Source organism: Anomalospiza imberbis, chromosome Z, assembly GCF_031753505.1.
Source record: "Anomalospiza imberbis isolate Cuckoo-Finch-1a 21T00152 chromosome Z, ASM3175350v1, whole genome shotgun sequence".
Taxonomy (NCBI): Eukaryota; Metazoa; Chordata; class Aves; order Passeriformes; family Viduidae; genus Anomalospiza; species Anomalospiza imberbis.
Genome location: NC_089721.1, coordinates 33,418,993 through 33,439,727, shown reverse-complemented (window position 1 = coordinate 33,439,727; position 20,735 = coordinate 33,418,993).

The window sequence follows — 20,735 nt, the reverse complement described above, 5'->3', positions numbered from 1 at the left end:
AGAAGAGATACAGTGCAAAATCACTTAGCATATGACGCATTACTGGATAATATTTTAAAATATTTTGACAGTAATTTCTCTGTAAGAGTAGAAGGAATTTTAATTTTGAAACATTTACCAGTTTTGCAAATTGGTGAAACTTGCTTATTATATTTGCAATATCTTTCCTATCAAGTATTTTGTGGTTCATGCTGAATAATGTACTTCACATTTATATGTGCATACTCTGCATGTGTAGGGGTGCTGTCTCTTATTTCTAAATATATTCACATATATTTTGATGATGATTGTGATGGCACTGTGTTGTACACAGGATCCTGTAGCAGATTAGTATAATATTTTCTTGTCTGTTTTTAAATGGCTTTAAAAGAAAATAAAGGAAATAAAGGAAATGGGTAAGTGGATATAGGGGTTAGTAGGAAAACTACTGTAGGTACTCTGCTCTGTCATTACCCGTGTAATCATATTTCCTCTTCTCACTCTCTCTCTCTTGCTACCATTTCTTGTGTTTTGTATTTTGACTGCAAACTCTTAGGAGCACAAATTCTTTCTTTCTTTCTGTTGCTTCCTTCCAAGAAAGTTATGGGGACAGTGGCAAACATACCTACTGAAAACACTGAATTTCAGTACACATTCCAGCATAAGCCTGTCAATGCCTGGCTATTCCACCAAAACTACTAAACAAGTCAGATTTTCTAGTATTTCTTTCTGTATGAAAATTTAGTTCAAAATACTGCCCTGTGTGTTTTTTCTGATGAAGACATGGGACTTTTGGCCACTACTGTTAATATTCTTATGTTATACACCCATGAAGATTATTACTACAAGATTTCTCTTAAAGGCCACAGGAACCATTTCCAGAGAAAGAGAAAGAAAAGTGGCAAAGTCAGCACTACAAGCTGAGAAGACATAAGGCAAGACAGCTAGTTTATCTGAATTCCCATGACCTTCTTTTGTACTGGCCTCCTCTTCCTGATTCATTACGTGGTCAAGGAGCAAGAACCACCTTGTAAATAAGTACACATTTTTTCATTGGTTGCAGTTCAAATATTCTATTCATCTTCATTGCTAAATAGAACACAGAAGTAAACAAATAAAATGAGTAAAAGCTAAATACTAAAGTAATTCCATTGTTGACACCAAAGATGCAGCAAGCAGCAGAACTTCACACATTTTTAAACTTACAACAGTTCCTTTGTCCCCTTAACTACTAAACAAACTTATGAAGTCCCAAAAGAAATTCTGTTTCAATCTCTAATTTTGCTATTCTATACACATTTGAGTAGCTTCAGTGGAATACAAGACAGCTCCTTTTGAAATTATGATTAGTCATATCGTTTTGTAGATTAAACACGTGAGAATTTCAAAGCATCTGTCATTTACTGGTTAGTGACTATACTTTCCTGAATAAATTATGAAAGCATATCAAATGACAGGCAGGTGATTCAAAACAATTATAGTCCTATAGATGATTTCAGAATTGCCTCTTTTTTTCACATTCTATGTTATGTAAGCCGCAGTATAAGATATAAAAAAAAACTTCTGGTAGAAGCTCTATTAACTCAGATGGCAAGAGCACAAGATAAAAAAATATAATGGTGATCAAGAGATAAAAAAGACCCTATTTTTAATTTTCTATATATCTGTATATATGCGTCCTCAGTTTGTAGCTTTCCAAGAACTTAATAACAGACTTTATGTGAATAACAGAGAGATAAAAACATTCTATAGGAGCATCAGCCTGGATCTGGACACCATATATTTCCTAGGAAAGCTACCTATTCTTTAGGAATATTCAGGAAAACTACAGTTTGTAAATCAGACATGCATTTGAGCTATTACTAAAGTAATTTAGTTATGTAGAGAAAATATTTGAATTACATAGATAAATCTAATTCATAATGTAATAACCAATTAAGAAGTTATACTGTTTTTTAATATGAATACATTGCAATGGCTCAAGAAAGAAGTGTTAGTTTATCAAGTTGAAATCTTGTTGGTGACTCCATAGGACAATGTACTTTTACGAAACTTGCAATGACTGCTAGGTAGAAGCTTTAAGGAGGCACCTCCATTAAGATCTACAGCAGTCAGACTCAAGGTGAAGAAAGATCACTAAAGAACTGGAAAAAAAGAAAAATTGAAAGCAAAATGCTCTTATCAGAAGTGTTCTTGACAGATCAAATTACAAGATCTTTCAGGAAGAAAATTTACTTTTGTAGTAGACCTGACATAGTTCTCCTTTGTGTTTGGAAGCCTGACTCATTTTTTAACTGTATGATGTTTCATATATATATATATATATATATATATATATATATATATGGTAATATTCTGAATCACAGCCTTGAATAATATTCAATAGCATACTTTCTGAAAATACATATTTACAAATAAGAAAAGCCATTTTTCAGAGAAATTCATTCAGACTTCTGGATTAATTTGATTTACATAAGCATTGTAGGATGGAGAATTACCCCTTGGTGTTAAATTCAATCTCCACTGATGGTCTCTTTGATCTGTTAATCAGATTTCCTGTATCCTTAGACAATACCTTAATTGCTTATGCCCTCATATTAAAAAAAAAAAAAAAAAAAAAGAAGAAAAAAAAAAAAAGAAGAAGAAAAAAGAGACAATTATATTAAATTATCTTAAGGAGGCAGCAATAAACATTTACATTCATACACTTTTTACAATACTGTGAAATTTTATTAAACATAGTTCCCCAGAACAGAAGAGTTGCATTTAATAAGATGGAATATATGGGAAGGTCTGTATGTCTTCCATTACTATATTTTCTATAGCAATTTGTGTATCAATTCTAGATGAAATATCCTCTTTAACTGTATTTATATTCTAAACAATTTCTTTTGTGACATTTCCAAATTATGTGAATTAGTGAAATTTTCATATTTAATGCAAAAAACCTCCATGTATTAGAGATATTCTTTACCATTGTATAACACAAAATCTGCTGGTTCTGTTTCCACTGTTCTAGTAAAATCCTCAGAAGCAGTCAGATATTTTAGTGAAGTGCTGTGTATTTTTTCTCTCCTACAATTTATATAGAAACACTAGCAGCAGCAGCAGCAGTGGCTGAGGTAAGCCTAGGACTGAGTTTAGATTGGGCCCTACAGGGCTTTTTCTGCATTCAGGGACAGTCAAGCAGCACCCCAAAGCCTTGTCAGGACCTGGAAGTTCACAGCAGAGAATTAGGTGAGCAGTGGTCAGTGCCAGGAGCACTGTGGGAGATTTAAATGGTTCCAGGGGGCACAGAGTGGGAGAGTCATTCCAGAAGGGTATGGCACTTTGCACAGGCAAGGCAAACAGCATGGTGTGGTCTCCCTCCAATCAGCTCAAAAGAGTTCAAGATTGGATCATATTCTACAGGGTGCTAAGCCATCTGTATGTATCAGAAAGGATGTGGCAATGAAAACAGAGCTGTTGTGGAAACACGCAGGTGTCCACGTAGCATCAGAGAGTAATAGAGATAATACTTGTGTGAGGCGAGAACAGGTAGACGATCTGCTGAGTTTGGTGGTACAAACCAAAGAGGAGGTGGAAAGGTTAAGGAGTGTTAGAGGACTTGAGGAATGGATTGTTTGGCAGAGCTGTTCCCTACTTGCTCTACGGCAAATGTACTGGCCAAATGCAGCTCACGAAGTGGAGGAGTCTCTCTTCTCTCCACAGCATGCATGAGGGAACATAGAAGATGGGGCAGAATGGAGACAGGTTCTTTCTTGGGGTGGCAGATGAATCCTTGGCCTCCATCCCCACATCCCCTGACAGAATATGTATGAGATTCTGGAAACTGAGGGCCAGGAAAATAACCATCTAGATGAAGGACAGTCTAAGGGGTTGCCTAAGCTGGTTCAGGTGACCAAACATTTTGCAACAAGCTCTGAAAAGCAAAAGACAATGGGTAATTCTTGTAGAAGGCTCCCTGCTGAGACGAACAGAGAATCTGATATGTGGAACAGATCCAACCCACAGGGAAGTGTTCTTCCTCCCTGGGGTCCACATAAGGGAAAGCTTCTTGATTTAGTGCAGCCTTCTGACCACTACCCTCTGGTAGTCTTCTGGGTGGATAGAGACAAGATTGAAGGAAGAGTTCCCAGGGTAATCCAAAGAGACTTCAGGGCACTGGGGTATTTGGTTAAAGGAGTAGGTACGCAGGTAGTATTCTCCTCAAAATTCCTTCAGTGTTAGGGGAAAATACTGAAAGAATAGGAATACTTGACATCTCTAGATGGCTAAGAGGCTGATACAATAGGTGCCATATGGATTTTTGACCATGGGTCAGCATATATGGCACCAGGCCTGCTTATATTGGATAGGGTACACCTGACCCAGAGTGGGAACAGGATTATTGCCTGGGAGTTAGCAGGGCTGATTGAGCAGTCTTTAAATTAGGTTCAAATGGAGAAGAAGATAAAATGCGGTTCATTAGCGATAAGCTTATGTTAGCCAAGCTGAAGAGCATCTATGCCAATGCATGCAGTCTAGGCAGCAAGCAGGAGGACCTACCTGGAAGCCATTGTACAGCAGGAAGCTTAGGATATAGTTATTATCACAGAAATGTGGTGGGATTACTCTCACAACTGCAGTATTAGGAGAGATGGGCAAAGCACAAAGGGTGGTAATGTGGTACTCTCTAATAGGGAGTGTTTTTATTGTATTGAAATTGATGATGATGGTGATGGAGATAACAAGGTTAAGTTCCTATGGGTAAAGATTGGGGAAGGTCAGCAGGGCAGATGTCATGATGGGAATCTGTTATACATGACTGGCAGGATAAACAGGCAGACTAGGCATTCTACAAGTGGCTGGCAGAAGTCCCACAGTCACCAACACTTGTATTTGAGGGCGACTTCAGGTTGTCAGATGTCTGCTGGAAATACAGCACAACAGAGAGGAAGCAGTCTAAGAAGTTTCTGGAGTGTGTGGGAGACAACTACTTACTACAGCTGATAAATGAGCCTTCAAGATGAGGCGCCCTGCTAGACCTGTTGTCTGTGAACAGAGAAGGACTTGTAGATGATGTGGTTGTTGGCTGTCTTGGGCAGGGTGACCATGAAACTTTAGTGTTTTCTATACTGGGTGAAGTAAGGAGAACAATCAACAGAACTTCCACCTTGGACTTCAGATTGGCAAACTCTGGATTGTTTAGGAGACTGATTGACAGTCTCTTTGGAGTCAGTCCTGGAGGGCAATGGAGTCCAGGAAGGCTGGATGTGCTTTAAAAAGGAGTTTTTTAAATAGTCAGAAGCAGGCTGTTCCCATGTGTAGAAAAACAAGTAATCAGGGGAAAGGCCTAACCTGGTTAAACAGAGAATTTAGGCTGGAACTTAGAGGGAAAAAAGACAATCTGGCATCTCTGGAAGGGGAGATAACTTGGGAGGACTATAATGATGTTGTGAGGAGAAATTGTCAGGAGAAATTGGAAGGGTGAAAGCCCAACTAAAACTTAATTTGCCCACTGCACTTAAAGACAACAAAAAATGTTTTCCTAGAAAACACTGGCAGCAGATTATAGTCAAGGCAAGTCTCCATCATTTGTTGAATGTTAAGAGTAGTGTAGTGTCAGGGATGAGGAAAAGGCAGAGGTATTTAGTGGCTTATTTTCCTCAGTCTCTAACAGCAAAACCAGTTGCTCTCATGATACCCAGCCCCCAGAGGTGGATGTAAGGAATGGATAGCTGGATGAAGCCTTTGTAATGGAGGAAGAGATTGTTAGTGACCTGCGATGCCATTTAGACACTGAGAAGACCCATGGGCCTTGATAGGATCCACCCCAAAGTCATGAGGGAACTGGTTAAAAATTTGCCAAACTTCTCGCAATCATCTGGTGGATATCATCAGTAGTCCTGGTTTACACCCACATTTTTACTGGTTAACTGGAGAAGATCCAGAGGACTGGAAATTAACAAGTGTAACATCTGCAAGAAGGGTCAGAAAGATGACTAGTGAGCTACAGGACTAAGGAGCATTACCTTAGTTCCAAGCAAGGTTATGGAAGAGATCATTCTGAATGCCATTACATGGCCTGCTTAGGACAACTAGGGTATCAGGCCTAGCCAATGCTGATGTACAAAGTTCCTTCTGGACCAATCTGATCTTCTTCTACAGCAAAGTGACCAGCTTAGTAGATGAGATAAAGATTGTGGCTGTTGTCAATATGGTAAAGTGTTTAACACTGTCTCCTATAACATCTTTTTTAAAAGACTGGTTGCTTGAGGCTTGCTTGGGTGATAGGTAAAAAATTGGCTGGACAGAGAGTGGTGATAAAGAGACCTAAATCCAGTTGGTGTGTGGTCACTAGCAGTGTTCCCCAGAGCTCCGTTTAGGGGCTGTTTAACATCTTCATTCATGTGGGGATCAGTATTGCACCCTCACTAAATTTACAGATGACACCATATTGGGTGTGACTGTTATCTGCTTGAGGGTTAGAAGAGTCTACAGAGAGATCTTGACAGACTAGTTCAACGGACTAAGAACAGCTGCATGAAATTCAGTAAGGTGAAGTGCCAGGTCCTCCACTTGACTTTCCACCCCAGGCAGTGCTACAGGCTGGGAGAAAAGTGCCTTGAGAACTGTTCAGCAGAAATGGACTTGGGAGTGCTGCTCAACAGCCAGCTGAACATGAGCCAACAGAGTGCCAAGGTGGCCAAGAAGGTCAGTGGCATAGTGGCCTGAATCAGGAATAGTGCTGCCAGAAGAAATGGGGAAGTAATAATCCTCCTGTGCTCAGCATTGTTAAAGCTGCTCTTTGAGCACACTGTGTTCAGTTTTGGGCCTCTCACAACACATTCCTATAAGGAATGGGTGAGTAAGCAGGATATGTTTAGTCTCAAGAAGTGGAGGCTCAGGAGAGACCTCATCTCTCTTAAAAACTACCTTAAAAGAGGTTTTAGTGAGGGGAAGGCCAATCTCTTTTATCATGCCTATGATGAAAGGATAAGAGGAAATGGTTTTAACCTGAGATGGAAGATTCAGATTAGATACAAGGAAAAAAAAGTCACTGTTAGAGAGGTCAGGCATTGGAACAGGTTGCCTAGGGAGCTGGTAGAGTCACCATCCCTTGAGGTAGACACCTGGACCTGGTACCGAATGATGTGGTTTAGTGGTTAAGTGGTTACAGCGGCAGCGTTAGGTGGATAGTTGGACTGGGTCATCTTGAAAGTGTCAGAATCTTGATGATTCTATTTGAGACAACACCACTGCTACACTACTAGGTCCAGTATTTTGCCTTTCAGCAAGTAAATATGCAAGACACAGAATACCAGATTTCCATTCTCACTACTTAGCCATGAGACCGTTCTTCTTCTTTGTGCTAGTGGGATGATATTAAGTGATTTGATTTGCATAGAACTATTATAGTAATTTCTTTTTCCAAATCAATTAGTTTTTCTTTATAGTATTACTTCACTCCTTTCCTCAGATTGTATTCTGTAGGATTTCCATCAAACTTAAAACAAGATTTGCATTCTTACAGACAATTTCAAGTGATTAATTTATGCACACAAAAATTCATGCAAGAAGGACAGAACATGACTACTGCATTTGGAAAAAAGTGAAACAACCTACATGCATGGCAGCCTGTAAAAAGGAAAAAAATGACTTAGTAACCATAACTACACTATATGAACCTGTTTATAATGCTGATTCCAAATTGTTGAACAGCTGCCAACATTAAAGTACATACTCTTAAATTCAGGAATATATCAGCCAACTAGCGCATTAGCCAAACACACATTAGTCACTGAAGTTTTGAGAAGCATTTTAAGAGTCAGGGTGATGATTAAACATTATTATTAGATAAAAATTAGTATTTGAATCATAATGGATTATGCAGAATATTTCTTTATGTCCCTATTTTACCTACAGTTGGTAGTTCTAAAAAGAGATTATTGCATCAGCAACGTGTATCTGTTTGAAAATTAATGGGTATGTTATCCTGTTGAAAGGAGTCTGTATCTGTTACATTGTATTTTTTTTATTTTTGGTGAATATACACTATCAAAGCATAGATGAGTGACCATGCACTTTTGCAATTCTGTTGACCCAAAGACTCTAATGAATTGACCAAACTGATTGAGAAGTCCTATCCAGTACTCAGTAAAATGTATCCATTTTGGACAACTTCCTCGAATTTTTGTGTCAGATAAGGATCTTGCAGTAAGCCAGTTCCTCATCTGGTTTAAATATTACCTGTATGCCTTATCTTCGCTCTTCCTCACATTATTTTCTTTACTTAATTCCATTAGTTTTTCATTTTTAGGTTTTTAGGTTTTTTTTTTTTTTTACTTACTTAATGGAAATTCACATGAAAATGGCACTGAGGTTAATACTTAAAAGTTCAAACACTATATAAATGTCCACCTAATAGCTTGCATATAGATTTTTTTTACAAGCACAGTTGGTGTCAGCACCTATGAGATTTTTTAAAATTTGTTAAGCACAGCAAAACCTGTAGTATGGAAAAGCTTAATCATAAATGCATAAAAGGAGAAATAATATCTTCTAATAAAAGTTGTATACTAAAATCAGTAGACTATAGAAGGATTCAATTTTCACTAGTATCCTATTTATCTTATCAAATTGCATGGGTTTTTTGTATTATTAATCCTTGAGATTTTACATCTTTATTGCTTTTGAAGGTTATAGTACTTTTTCTTCTGTGATTTTGCAAAAACACATGCTCCTTTAGCATAAGTAAACCACAAAGATTTAATATTCTTTAATTTAATACTCTGTAAACGCATTTGTTATTAAATGTTTAGTGTCCATATCCTGCACCCAAGAAATAGCAAACTTATTTATTACCTAGGCAGAGAATAATTTGAGATGCTGGCAAGAAATATCACTGTCATATGGCCAAATGATGGTATCTACACTACTTAATCTAAAAAATGTGAGCAGCACCTGTCTCGCTTTCATTTTTCAGCCATTTCAGAAATTCTGATGAGAAAATAAACAGAAAATGAATATTACTACTGGATTTCCCAATATCTTGGATGTCACTGACTGTACACAGAAAACATCTGCATCTTTACAATTTTATCTTTGCACAAAAACCTACAATTAACATAAATTCTATACAAATTTAATATTTTATTTCATTGTAAGGAGCCACATGGCTATAGTTTCATTTGAGTAAAAGGAAAAGAATACAATGCCAACTTCATCATCAAATGTAAACAAGATACTGGCTGTGATGCATTTCTTTGGAAGGCTGGCACAGTAAAGATGCTCAAGTGGAATTAAAGTGATTGAAGGGTATCAAAAATATTTAATGATTTTTTTTTGCAGGCATTGCAAAAAAACCCCAGTATTTACTTATAAATTAACACTGCTGTAGGCTTGGGAAGACCACTAAAAAAATTGAAGACTTTTGTTACATCTCATGTAAGTAATTAAAAAATAATAAAAATATATAAGGAATTGATGAGATTTTAAACCAGGATTGTTTTCTCCCTTTAAAACCAAATTACCTTCCCCTGTATCAGCATTTATAGGTTTGCTGTGTATCATTAGGTTACATAAGGATTCTAATATCATAAGGCAATTCAAGAGTTGTGGTATTTTATACACCTGAAGGTTTTATACAGCATTTTTTTAACATCTGTTTTATTAATATATAAGGGTAAATTATCATTAAGTCCAAATACTGCAGTGGCAAACAGATATCTATCTGATCCTATGTATTTCTTGTGCCAATAATTACTACAAAACAGGTCAAACTGAACTGCACCTAGACCACATTTCAGAGGCTATGGCTCTGAGAATTTAAAATACAGGATAGAAGAAAAAAAGCATTGGCTGTTGAACAAAGAGTCCACGATTGAAAATTGAGATTTTACTGTTACAGTCATCTGTTGTGCCTTTAGATAATTTCAGACCAGGAATGGAAAAAATCAAGTTCTTGTTCCCCTTCTAACAACACCAGTGTGATTCCATGATCCTTAACACTAGAGGAGAACAGTTAAAAAGTGAGTTTGTTGGCACCACTAGCCATCAGGCCTGGCTGTGCTGTGACAGCAGAGCCACCTCCTTGGATTCACTGCAGCCTGGAAACCATAAGCAAAATATAATGCACAGATTTAGGCAGTGGTTCTATCACTTCATCCTTGCAGTTGATCTGGGCCTGTTATCCATTGGGGAATGTGTGTTGGAGATTGACTTCTGCTGGACAGCCATGCAGTGGGTTGTAGATATGCTTAAGAGTGACAGCTCGTGTGTGAGTGCAGAGGGTATATGTCTTGTGCTAATAACTGTTGCTCTTGATTTTAAAAAGAATTTGTTTATTACATTTTATTATTGTTTTATTGATTTTTACTTAATAAAATAATAATTGAAAACATATCATTTGCATGAAGGAAGGCCTAAGCTGTGGCACAACCACTGGCACAGTAACTGACCACCTGCCAAAGCACAAGATTAGAGTTTACTGCACAGTGTGTACCAGAAGACATTAAAAGTTTTGAGAGCTGAAAAATTATTCCTGTGCTCCAGCACCACAGCTTTCTGTACAATTTTCTTGAGAAGGGTAAGATAAGATAACATAGGGTGTTTTAGGTAACTTAAGATTGGTAGATTATCACTCTGTCACCATTTAGTTTTGTTTGAGTTTTCCCTGAAGAAAAAAGAAAAAAAAAAAGAAAGCAAGAGAATCCCATTTTGCTGCTTAAGAGATATTATACATTTTGATGGAGAAGGTGGGAAAGTTCATTCCCTGACTTCTCATCCATTTCAAATAGAATGGTTAATGAAGTTGAGAATGTGAGAAAAACAATGCAATTTTGAAAATTAAAACACGAAGTCGCACTATATATGATATAAAGAGACTTCATACTGTGCTTTTCCAAGAGTTTAAAGACATTTCATCTTGCTTCCCTAGTAATCAATTTTGCTACTTTTTCTGTCCCCTTAGTTTTTCCTCTTTAGTACCTAGGCTGGTAGATGGTGTCAGGGAGCAGAATGGTCCTCCTGTTATCCAGGAGGAGGCAGAGAACTGCTGAGCCACTTGGATATTCATAAATCTGTGGGCCCAGATGGGATCCATCCCACGGTGATAAGGGAGCTGGTAGATGAGCTTGTGAAGCCACTCTTCATCATTTACCAGCAGTCCTGGCTCACTGGTGAGGTTCCAGATGACTGGAAGCTGCCCAATGTGACGCCCATTCATAAAAAGGGTGGGAAGGAGGATCCTGGCAATTTTAGGCCAGTTAGCCTGACCTCAGTACCCAGAAAGGTTAAGGAACAGTTTATATTGGGTGTCATCACACAGCTCTTACAGGATGGCAGGGTATTAGACCTAGCCAGCATGGGTTTAGGAGAGGTAGGTCGTGTTTGACCAACCTTTTTTGTTTGGATTTGACTAACTTTTTATGACCAAGTGACTCGCCTGGCGGATGCAGGAAGGGCTGTGGATGTTGTGTACTTGGACTTCAGCAAGGGCTTTGACACTGTCTCCCACAGCACACTCCTGGAAAAGCTGGCAGCCCACGGCTTGGACAGGAGTTCAGAACTGGCTGGATGGCTGGGCCCAGAGAGTGGTGGTGAATAGTGCTGCAGCCAGCTAGGGACAGTCACCAGTGGTGTCCCTCGGGGTCTGTGCTGACACCAGTTCTGTTCAATATCTTTATTGATGACATGGATGAGGGGATTGAGTCTTTCATTAGTAAATTTGCAGATGACACTAAGCTAGGAGTGTGTCTTGATCTGTTGGAGGGTAGGAGGGCTCTGCAGAGAAACCTGGAAGGGTTGGATGGATGGGCAGAGTCCGGTAGCATGACATTTAACAAGTCCAAGTGCCAAGTCCTGCATTTTGGCCACAATAACCCCCTGCAACGCTATAGGCTGGGGACTGTGTGGCTGGACAGTGCCCAGGCAGAAAGGGACCTGGAGGTAGTGGTGACGGCCGACTGGACATGAGCCAGCAATGTGCCCTTGTGGCCAAGAAGGCCAAGGGCATCCTAGCCTGTATCAGGAATAGTGTGGCCAGCAGGAGCAGGGAGGTCATTCTTTCTCTATACTTGGCACTGATGAGGCCACACCTTGAGTACTGTGTGCAGTTCTGGGCCCTCAGTTTGGGAAGGACGTTGAGACACTTCAACGTGTCCAGAGGAGGCAATGAAGCTGATGAGGGGCTTGGAACGCAAGCCCTCTGAGGAATGACTGAGGGAGCTGGGGCTGTTTAGCCTGGAGAAAAGGAGACTCAGAGGTGACCATATCACTCTCTACAACTCCCTGGAAGGTGGTTGTAGTCAGGTGGGGGTTGGTCTCTTTCTCCAGGCAGCAACTGACAGAACCAGAGGACACAACCTGCATCAAAGGAAATATAGGTTGGATATCAGGAATAAGATTTTTATGAAAGAGTGATAAAGTTCTGTAATCAACTGCCCAGGGAGGTGGTGGAGTCACCATCCCTGGATGTGTTTAAAAAAAGATTGGATTTGGCACTCAATGCCGTGGTTCAGTTGAGGTGTCAGGGAATGGGTTGGACTGGATGATCTTGAAGGTCTCTTCCAACCTAGTGATTCTGTGATTCTTTTTAAGTATTTATTATCTTATTAAAATGTTAGGGTTTAATCTCCCCCTTTTCCTATCTCCTTTCCTCCAAAGGCCCTTTCTTGTTTAATAAAAGGGAAGGAATTTTATGACTATCATTCCTTTCTTTAATGCTTCAAAATAAAAGATCACCTTATGCGAATTTTTTGCATGGACATTCCTTTGAGAACACAGACAGTTAAAAGCAAGAACTCCCAGGGGAAATCTCTCTTTGGTTCTGGTCAGAGTGCAGTGCAGACCTCCCTGCCCAGCCATGGGCTGGGTGGGGGAGGGGAAGCCATGTGGCCTGGGAGAGGTAGGCCAAGGGGCTGAAGGACTGGAACTGGATGGGCCCCCTGCAGATGGAAGAGTGGAGAGAAATGGAGATGCCTTTGTTCCCTGCCCCCACCCAGAGGGAAAGAGACAGAGAGCCTGATGGCACCTGGAATTTGCCAGCAGAGGAGAAGGAGAAGTGAGGGGGGAAGGCAGCTGGAGACGTGGCAGCTGGAGTCTGGGGAGTCCGAGACTTTTAACCATTTCCTGGGAAAGGAAAGCTTTGTGAAATATTACTCCTCCTTGATTTGGAAGAGAAGAGAGACAGTCTGGGACCTGAGATGTTAGAAGAAGAAATTTTTAGGTGGGAGGAGATGATGGAGTGGCTTGTGGCTGGACTTTTCTTGTTAGCCATAGGCTGAACCAATTCCTCCTACATCAGAGACTGCATTTTTAGGGGGATGCAATGGTGAGCCAAGACACCTGCTTCAGCAACTACCAACGCAGGAGTGGAGTGAACAGAGAAGAGCTGAGGAGGGTGTGGTGGTGCCCTCTGTCTTCAGGAAGAAGATGATCTCTGTTCTTGAGACCCTTGGCCCCAGGGGAGGAGTAAATGGGGGAGACTGTTGTCCCAAAAAAGGAGAAGATGTTGGACCCTCAGCCCCCGGAGAGGAAGAAAATGGGGCGGACTGCGGTCCCCAAATGAGAAGCTGAACTGTTGTTTCTTTTGGTCCTTGGCTGAACTGTTGTTTCTTTTGGTCCTTGGCAAAACATCCTTAAAAGAGCCCTATGAGCAGTCTGTCCATGCATGGTGGTGAGAGCACTGTACATGGAAGGAGGATGTCACACTGGCAGATATTCTCCAGGCGGTTGCCATGTGTGACATGGAAACACAAGAGGTGGCAATTTTGTTTCCTGGGGGGTCTATGGTGCAAGAGAGACTCCTCTCTCCCTTGATGGACTGAGTATTGATTATCAGGAATCCCAGGTGGTGTCTCACTGTGGTTTGTTGGAAATTGGGTGGGGGTAGGAGGAGTGTTTTGGAGGATTTTCATTCTGGATTTAGTGTGTGTGTCTTTTATAGTAGAAGTAGCTTAATAAAGTCTTTCTCCTTTATTTCTAAGCTTGGGCCTGCTCTGCTCTGTTTTGGTTTTATTTTGCTTTTTAGTTTTTTCATTTCCCTCCACTAGCAGTGGCTTATTACTGCCTTATTATGAATCTGAAAAGGGAAACTAATGATTGGTGGATATTGCTAATGTTATTGTGTATAAATTGTGATAGAACATTGATACTTATAAAGAAAACACACAGTAATTTCCCTGTCAAAACACTTTATGATTCCTGATAAATGGTTTCTGAATAATTGTTCCTATGCACAATTGTTAAAAAGATTGTCAAGGTAATCTATAAAATATCATAGATCTCTATATTCTTTCTCCCCTTACAAAAGATTTGCTGCTGCACCTGACCTTCTGTGGTTTCATGACTGGTTGCTGAATTAGGATGGAAGCATGTAAATTCCCATGTACTCACTTATCACATGGAGAGGTTTGGGTTTGGGGAGTTTTTTGAGGTTTGTGGATTTATGTGGTGCTGGCTTGGTTTGATTTTGGTCTTAAGTAGAAAGAGAAGGAACTTCTTTATTTCTACTATGGTGCCAATACTGCTTTTCTGAAAAACAGTTGCAGTGCAAACCTACCAGAGTTCTAGGCTTTGTGTAAATTAGAATATATCAAATATTATTTTGATTGGGATTTGCTTATTGGTGATTTTGAATATAGTGATGGTCATTACTAAATGTTTCTTTTGCCTCATGTGTGAGACACCAAACTGGTTAAATTAAAGGTTAAATGAAATGGTTAAAGGTTAATGACACCAACCATCAGCAATTTGCAAGAGCAGTAGGTTGCTTTGCTGCAGCAAGATTTGCACCCCTGAAACTGAAGGGGAGGAGAGGAGGTTTTGGGAGTATAATGGCAAAACCTGAGACTTGCACAAGAACAGCCCAGGTGCAGAGGGAGTGTGCTCTACCACCAGAGAATGATTGCAAAAAGTGACCTTTGCTTGCTAACAAGCTGGATTTTGAGCCAGTTAAGGGGAAAGATTGAAAACAAGCAGATTCTGCAAGATGAGATTATTCTTTTAATCATGCCAATTTACTCCCTAACACAGCTCACTCAGGTGTAAGTCCCTCCTACCAAGGGGAGGTATTAGAACAGTCATCTGTAGGCCTGAAGATATTCACCCCTTCTGACAAGGCAGAATCGGTTCAACTATGGTGATATGAGAAACAGCTGTCATATCTAGAACGAGTCATAAGCCATCAAAGACTCCCAAAGGGCCTCTAGACCCATTTCTTGGGCTCTCCAGCAGAGAACTCTGCATAATCCACAATGTTGCATGCTGTTGCATCAGACAGCACAAAACCATTTCCTTACCAAGGGCAGTACCTGGGCATTCCCATCTGAACCTGAGCACACAGTAACCCACTGAACTTTATGTTTCATAGGCTTCACCCAGTACTGATGGATCAAGACTTTAACCACCAAAGGACATCAAAATTGCAACAAGGAAATCTCATTGTTCAGTCTGTGGATGGCGATCACTTTCCTCTCCACTATCTACTCTTATTTCTTTATTTTCCTTATATATTTTCTAATGTAATATCTTATACTTCTATATTTTTACATTTCTATAGATAATAATCAGAAAGGCTTCGTACCTGCCTTCTATTGCAATCAAATTGCTCTAAAATAAACATGCCATCCATCCATCCATCCATCCATCCATCCATCCATCCATCTGCCATGTATAGATAAATAAAGGATGGGTGGATGGATAGATTTTAAAAAACTGATCATTCAGCACCATTTCATGATAATCTGCCCCAAGTGATCTACTTTAACAAGAACCTCAATTATATTGCCTTCAGTCATTGAGCCAATTATGGTGCCAAAATTAAAATGTAATGTTTTTACTCTGATATTTCCATCTCTAATAATTGAATTACTTTACAAATTAAGGATCTCACATTGCTTTGGTACTTTAAATGGCATGAAATTAAAAAAAAATGTCAGGAGTAACATGGGAAGAAAATCCCCAAAACTTAATCAAAAGTCACTCCCTACCAGGTGTGTCATCATCTCCCAGCTTCATTACAGTTTGAACTTTTGAGGAAGAGAGTTTTCAGGTTTGTCTGGGGTTTTGTAATAGCTAATTTATCAGAATATTATTTGTTATTTATTCCCAAATTGTGGATTTTACTTATATTCTAGATGTTAGCCAGCAGAAGGCAACTTTTTGTCACTACACTGTTAGATCCCATAATTTCTGAACTGTAATTTGGTAATAGTTGCTATGACATACAGGTGAAGTACTTGGATACATCTGCTTGTTTTGATCAAAATGCAACAGCATTTTTTTATAGCTAGAATGAGAATTTACTCTTCATTCATGACGCCGCGCTTTGGTCACAGGAGAAGGGGGTGGCGCTGCCTGCCAGCTAGCTCCGATCCCCTTTCCCCTTGGCATGTGCCATGAGCAGCTGCTCCCCGCCTCAGCCACCGACAGGCAGAGGGCGGCAGTTCGGCCATTGGCTGTGGATCCTTACCGATAGAAGCAGCCGATAAGAGCGGACCCACGTCGGAGGATTGAGGCAAAGGAAAGAAGGAAGGACCCTTGCTTGCATCTCTGAGCAATCTCTACTTCGCCCTGTGCAGGGAGCAGCACAGGTAACAGTATAACAACTCGAAGTGGGGCCAGAAACAAAAAGGCGTGAAGTAGAGAAAAACTTTTAAGTGGGGGGCTGTCCCCAGGGAGGACACAGCCTAACAACAAATCAAGGGCCAGATAGGAGGAGTATGGGGTGGATATAGGTTAACATAAAACCAATAGGGAAGGAGAAGGGAAGAGCGTATACTTAATATACCAATGAGTGAAGGGAAATATCATAACTGACAACGAAGCTTCTAGATAAATGGGTGTAGCAAACAATGACAGACAAGCTGCAGGGGCAGGATTTGGAAGATGGACAGGGAAGGATCTGGAAATAAGGGAGGCATAAGAATGACACCAGGACTGATATGGGGAAAGGCAGGAAAATAGGTGGTAAACAACTTTGGGAAGAGATTATTAGGAAAACTGAACAGAGGTGAATAGGAAAAAAAAATTACAATATTTTAAACAATTTCTTAAACAAATAAACTTCAAAACCCCAATAACACACATATAGAAAAAGAGAAATGGAGAGTAAATAGCTAAAGTAATCAATAACTGCTGACTGTTATTTCTAGATTGCAGCTATGGGGGATATTTACTTCAGATGATGTGGCATTTTCCCAATTCAGGAATGCATTCTAAACCATGAACATGGAGCAGAGGGATAGTTTGAATATACTCAGAGTGAGATTAATACACAAATGAGGTCAAACATTTGTAATCAAAATGATATTTCACATTTATTCACTTTAAAAGAAGAGAGCAAGGAGAAAAGATAGAAAAGTAGAGAAAAGCAAAGAATTACAAAAAGTGAGAAAGGTAGTCACCACCAGGAATCTGTGGCATCCTGTGAAGATCCTTCTTTCCTCTGTTAGTGGGTAGAGCTCTGTTGGGACTTGGCACCCACTCATTTCTGTCTTGGCTGAGCGCTGGTTTGTGGCACTGGCTCAGCAGTTTCATTGCAGTGGGGGAGACATGACAATGGCTCATGCATCAAGGTTCATCACATTCCCAGAATATGCTCAGTTCTGCACATGCAGAATGTCCATGTAATGGTGGGGGTATGTTCATTCACTGCTACCCTGGAGAGTCATGGCCCATTCCTGACGGATGATCATGGCCAGTTATTACATTGGGTCTTCAACTACAGATGTCATCAGAGGCAAATGGCAAATGGCAGTGGCAAAATAAGTCACTCTTTAAATGTCCTTTAAAAGCAGTACAGTAGCACTGAAGATGGATAAGGAGAAAAGAAAAATATAACCCTTTTAGGAGGCTATAGTTTGTCTAATACAGTGAGTGCATTTTGAGTTTCCAAAATGGCAAGGGCATATAGATAAACCTATACAAAATAGCATGTTGGCACACAATTGTACTTGATTTATTTGGGGTTGGGTTTTTTTATTTGTTTGTTACGTTTGGTATGTCCTTTTCCTTTTCCTTTTCCTTTTCCTTTTCCTTTTCCTTATTTTCCTTTTCCTTTTCCTTTTCTCCTTTATTTTTAATAGGTAACCTTAATGCTATCATTAAGCAGAGGGAATTGGCATGGTGAAGTTTGATGCTTTGAGTCAGAATTTTAATAGTTTCTGTGTTGTATTGAGGAATAAATAAGATCTGAATTGTTAATAGACTGTGAAAAAAGCCATAATCATCTATGTCTATTTCCTTATCACACAATTTTATTTGGAGTTGTATATAAAGTATTCCATCAGATCACTGTTGAGTTGCTTCCACTGCTGAATTGTATTTTCTATCAGTTTTGTATGCAACATAAAAAGGAATAGGAACAATAGGAATGCAGTCTTCTACCTGGAAAAGAGATCAAATATAACTGAAAATCAAGCTATGCACACAAAGGTATGTCAAACAAGTTATATCTTGTAAATTTTTTCTATTTGTTTTTCAATTATATTTAGTTATATTGTAGCTATGCCTTTTCCTTTAACTACATCCTAAAGTGTCCTTAAAAAAACCCCATTCCACTCCAGAAGATTTGAATGCTAAGGTCTCTCTCAAAGAATCTGCAAATGCCAAGAATCAGCTCTGCAACAGAAAGTCAATCCAGTTTATAAAGATTATAAGCTTTGACTATAATATTATCATTGCCACTATGTTCTCTTTCTACAGCTCTACAGACTTCTCTCCATTTGTTTTGCAAATATTTTATTAGAAGCAACTGCGCACAAAATGATGCTTAGTAGTAAGGTGAGGTTTCAAAGCTAAAGTATCATATAGATAGCTTGCAGAAAACAAGAATGAGAAAAAAAAAAAAACAAAACAAAACAAAAAAAAACTAAGCCAACAACAAAAGGACTAGCAGCTAACCAGCCTAACTCTTCCTGTTATAATTTTAATTTCTCCTTGATCGAAATGTTACAACCTTGATTTTCATGTTGGCATATGCGATCAGGAATGCAACCCTTGGGATTTATGATATCCTATTTTCTGGTTCTAGAGAAAGGCAACAAAGGTGGGAAAGGGTCTAGACATTAAATCCTATGAGAAACAGATAAGGGAACTGGGGGTGTTTAGCCTAGAGAAGAGAAGGCTCAGAAGTGACCTTATCACTCTCTACAACTGCTCGACAGGAGCAGTGGCCAAGTGGGGGTTGGTCTCTTCTTGCAGACAGCTAGTGACAGGACAAGAAGACACAGTCTTAAACTGTGTCAGGGGACATTTAGGTTGGATGTAAGGAGGAATTTTTTACAGAAAAGGTGATTAGACATTGGAATGGGCTGCCCAGGAAGGTGGTGAAGTCACCATACCTGGAGGTGTTTAAGAAAAGATTGCACTGTCACTCAGTGCCCTGGTCTTGTTGACAAGGTAATAATCAGTCACAGGTTGGACTTGATGATCTCAGAGGGCTTTTCCAACATAATAGATTCTGTGATTCTGTGATATATACATATATGCTGCATATGTAGCAGAAGATGTTCAGAAATAACTTCTCTGTGGAATGCAGTGGCATAGCAGCAGGCACATCTGATGTACTAGAACTCCAGTAGTTCAGGTCCAGGCTATAGTAGAATTTGAAAAAAGTTCTGTCCTGAAGTCCTATGCTGCAATTTGCTCCAAACTAGTTAATCAGTGTACTGATTAACTAAATGCTTTTATGTAAAGTTGCACATGTTCTTGAGTACCTTTAATACTCAGATGTACTCACAGTAGCTTTTATTCCAAATTAATTTTATTAATTTTAACTATTCCCACAATTCTAAATTATGCAATAAGTTTCATTTTCTACATCTTAGTTACAAAAATTAGCAGTGAAATGACATTAAATATGCTTAAGCTTTTTAGTAAAATGCAGAACTTAAGACAGCATTTAGTAAATTGGTTGTGCATTCTGTAGAATCCTGTAGGGATCTTACACAACAGCTGTATTCAGTAAAGTATTTTCTAATATCAATGCATAAGTTTACCTAAGAATTATAAAATATATCTTTCACTTACATACTGTTCATGGCAGTGACTCTTGAGGTTATTGGCGCATACATCTGTCAGTCTTCTGTTCTACCTAAAAATGGAAAGATGCATCATTGAAACATTTTTGTTGGAACATTCTTTGGAGAATTTTTGTTTGCTTGTTTCTATGCTTCGATTTTTTTTCCCTTACTTGTTTCCTTGATAAAGGTTTTCTTGGTTTGGATTTTCCTGCTCTCCCCAGTTTTAATTATGATTTTTTGCTTTTGAATTTATATCTCTTATTATCAACAGTACTAGGTGTCTGCAGATTGGCATGTAATACAAATAATATTAGTGAAAATTTGGGTTCTGTCATTGTTTTCAGTGACTAAGCACTGAAAAAAAATTTAAGGAAAAATAAAAAATAGAAGTAAAAGAGGAGAAAATACAAAATGAGAGCAAATGCTACAAAATGGGCTCAAGCTTTAATAAAGAATAGTAGGAATAGGTAAGTTTAAAAGATCCTCTGCAAATTAAATTTCATCTGCTTCCCAAATGATGAAAGGTGGTTTCAATAGGCAGTTGCCCTTCCCACTAAATGTATAGACAGCTTGCAATCTGATGTTACCATATGACTATTAGGTAAACCTTCAAAATTTAGGGAAATAAAATAAAATTTTATCTGCTAGAAATAGCAATGTCTTTTTTATAAACAAAGATATTTTTTACTTATCAAGTAATTCAGAGCTCTATTATTTTAGAGTCATGCTCTTCCATGGACTACATTT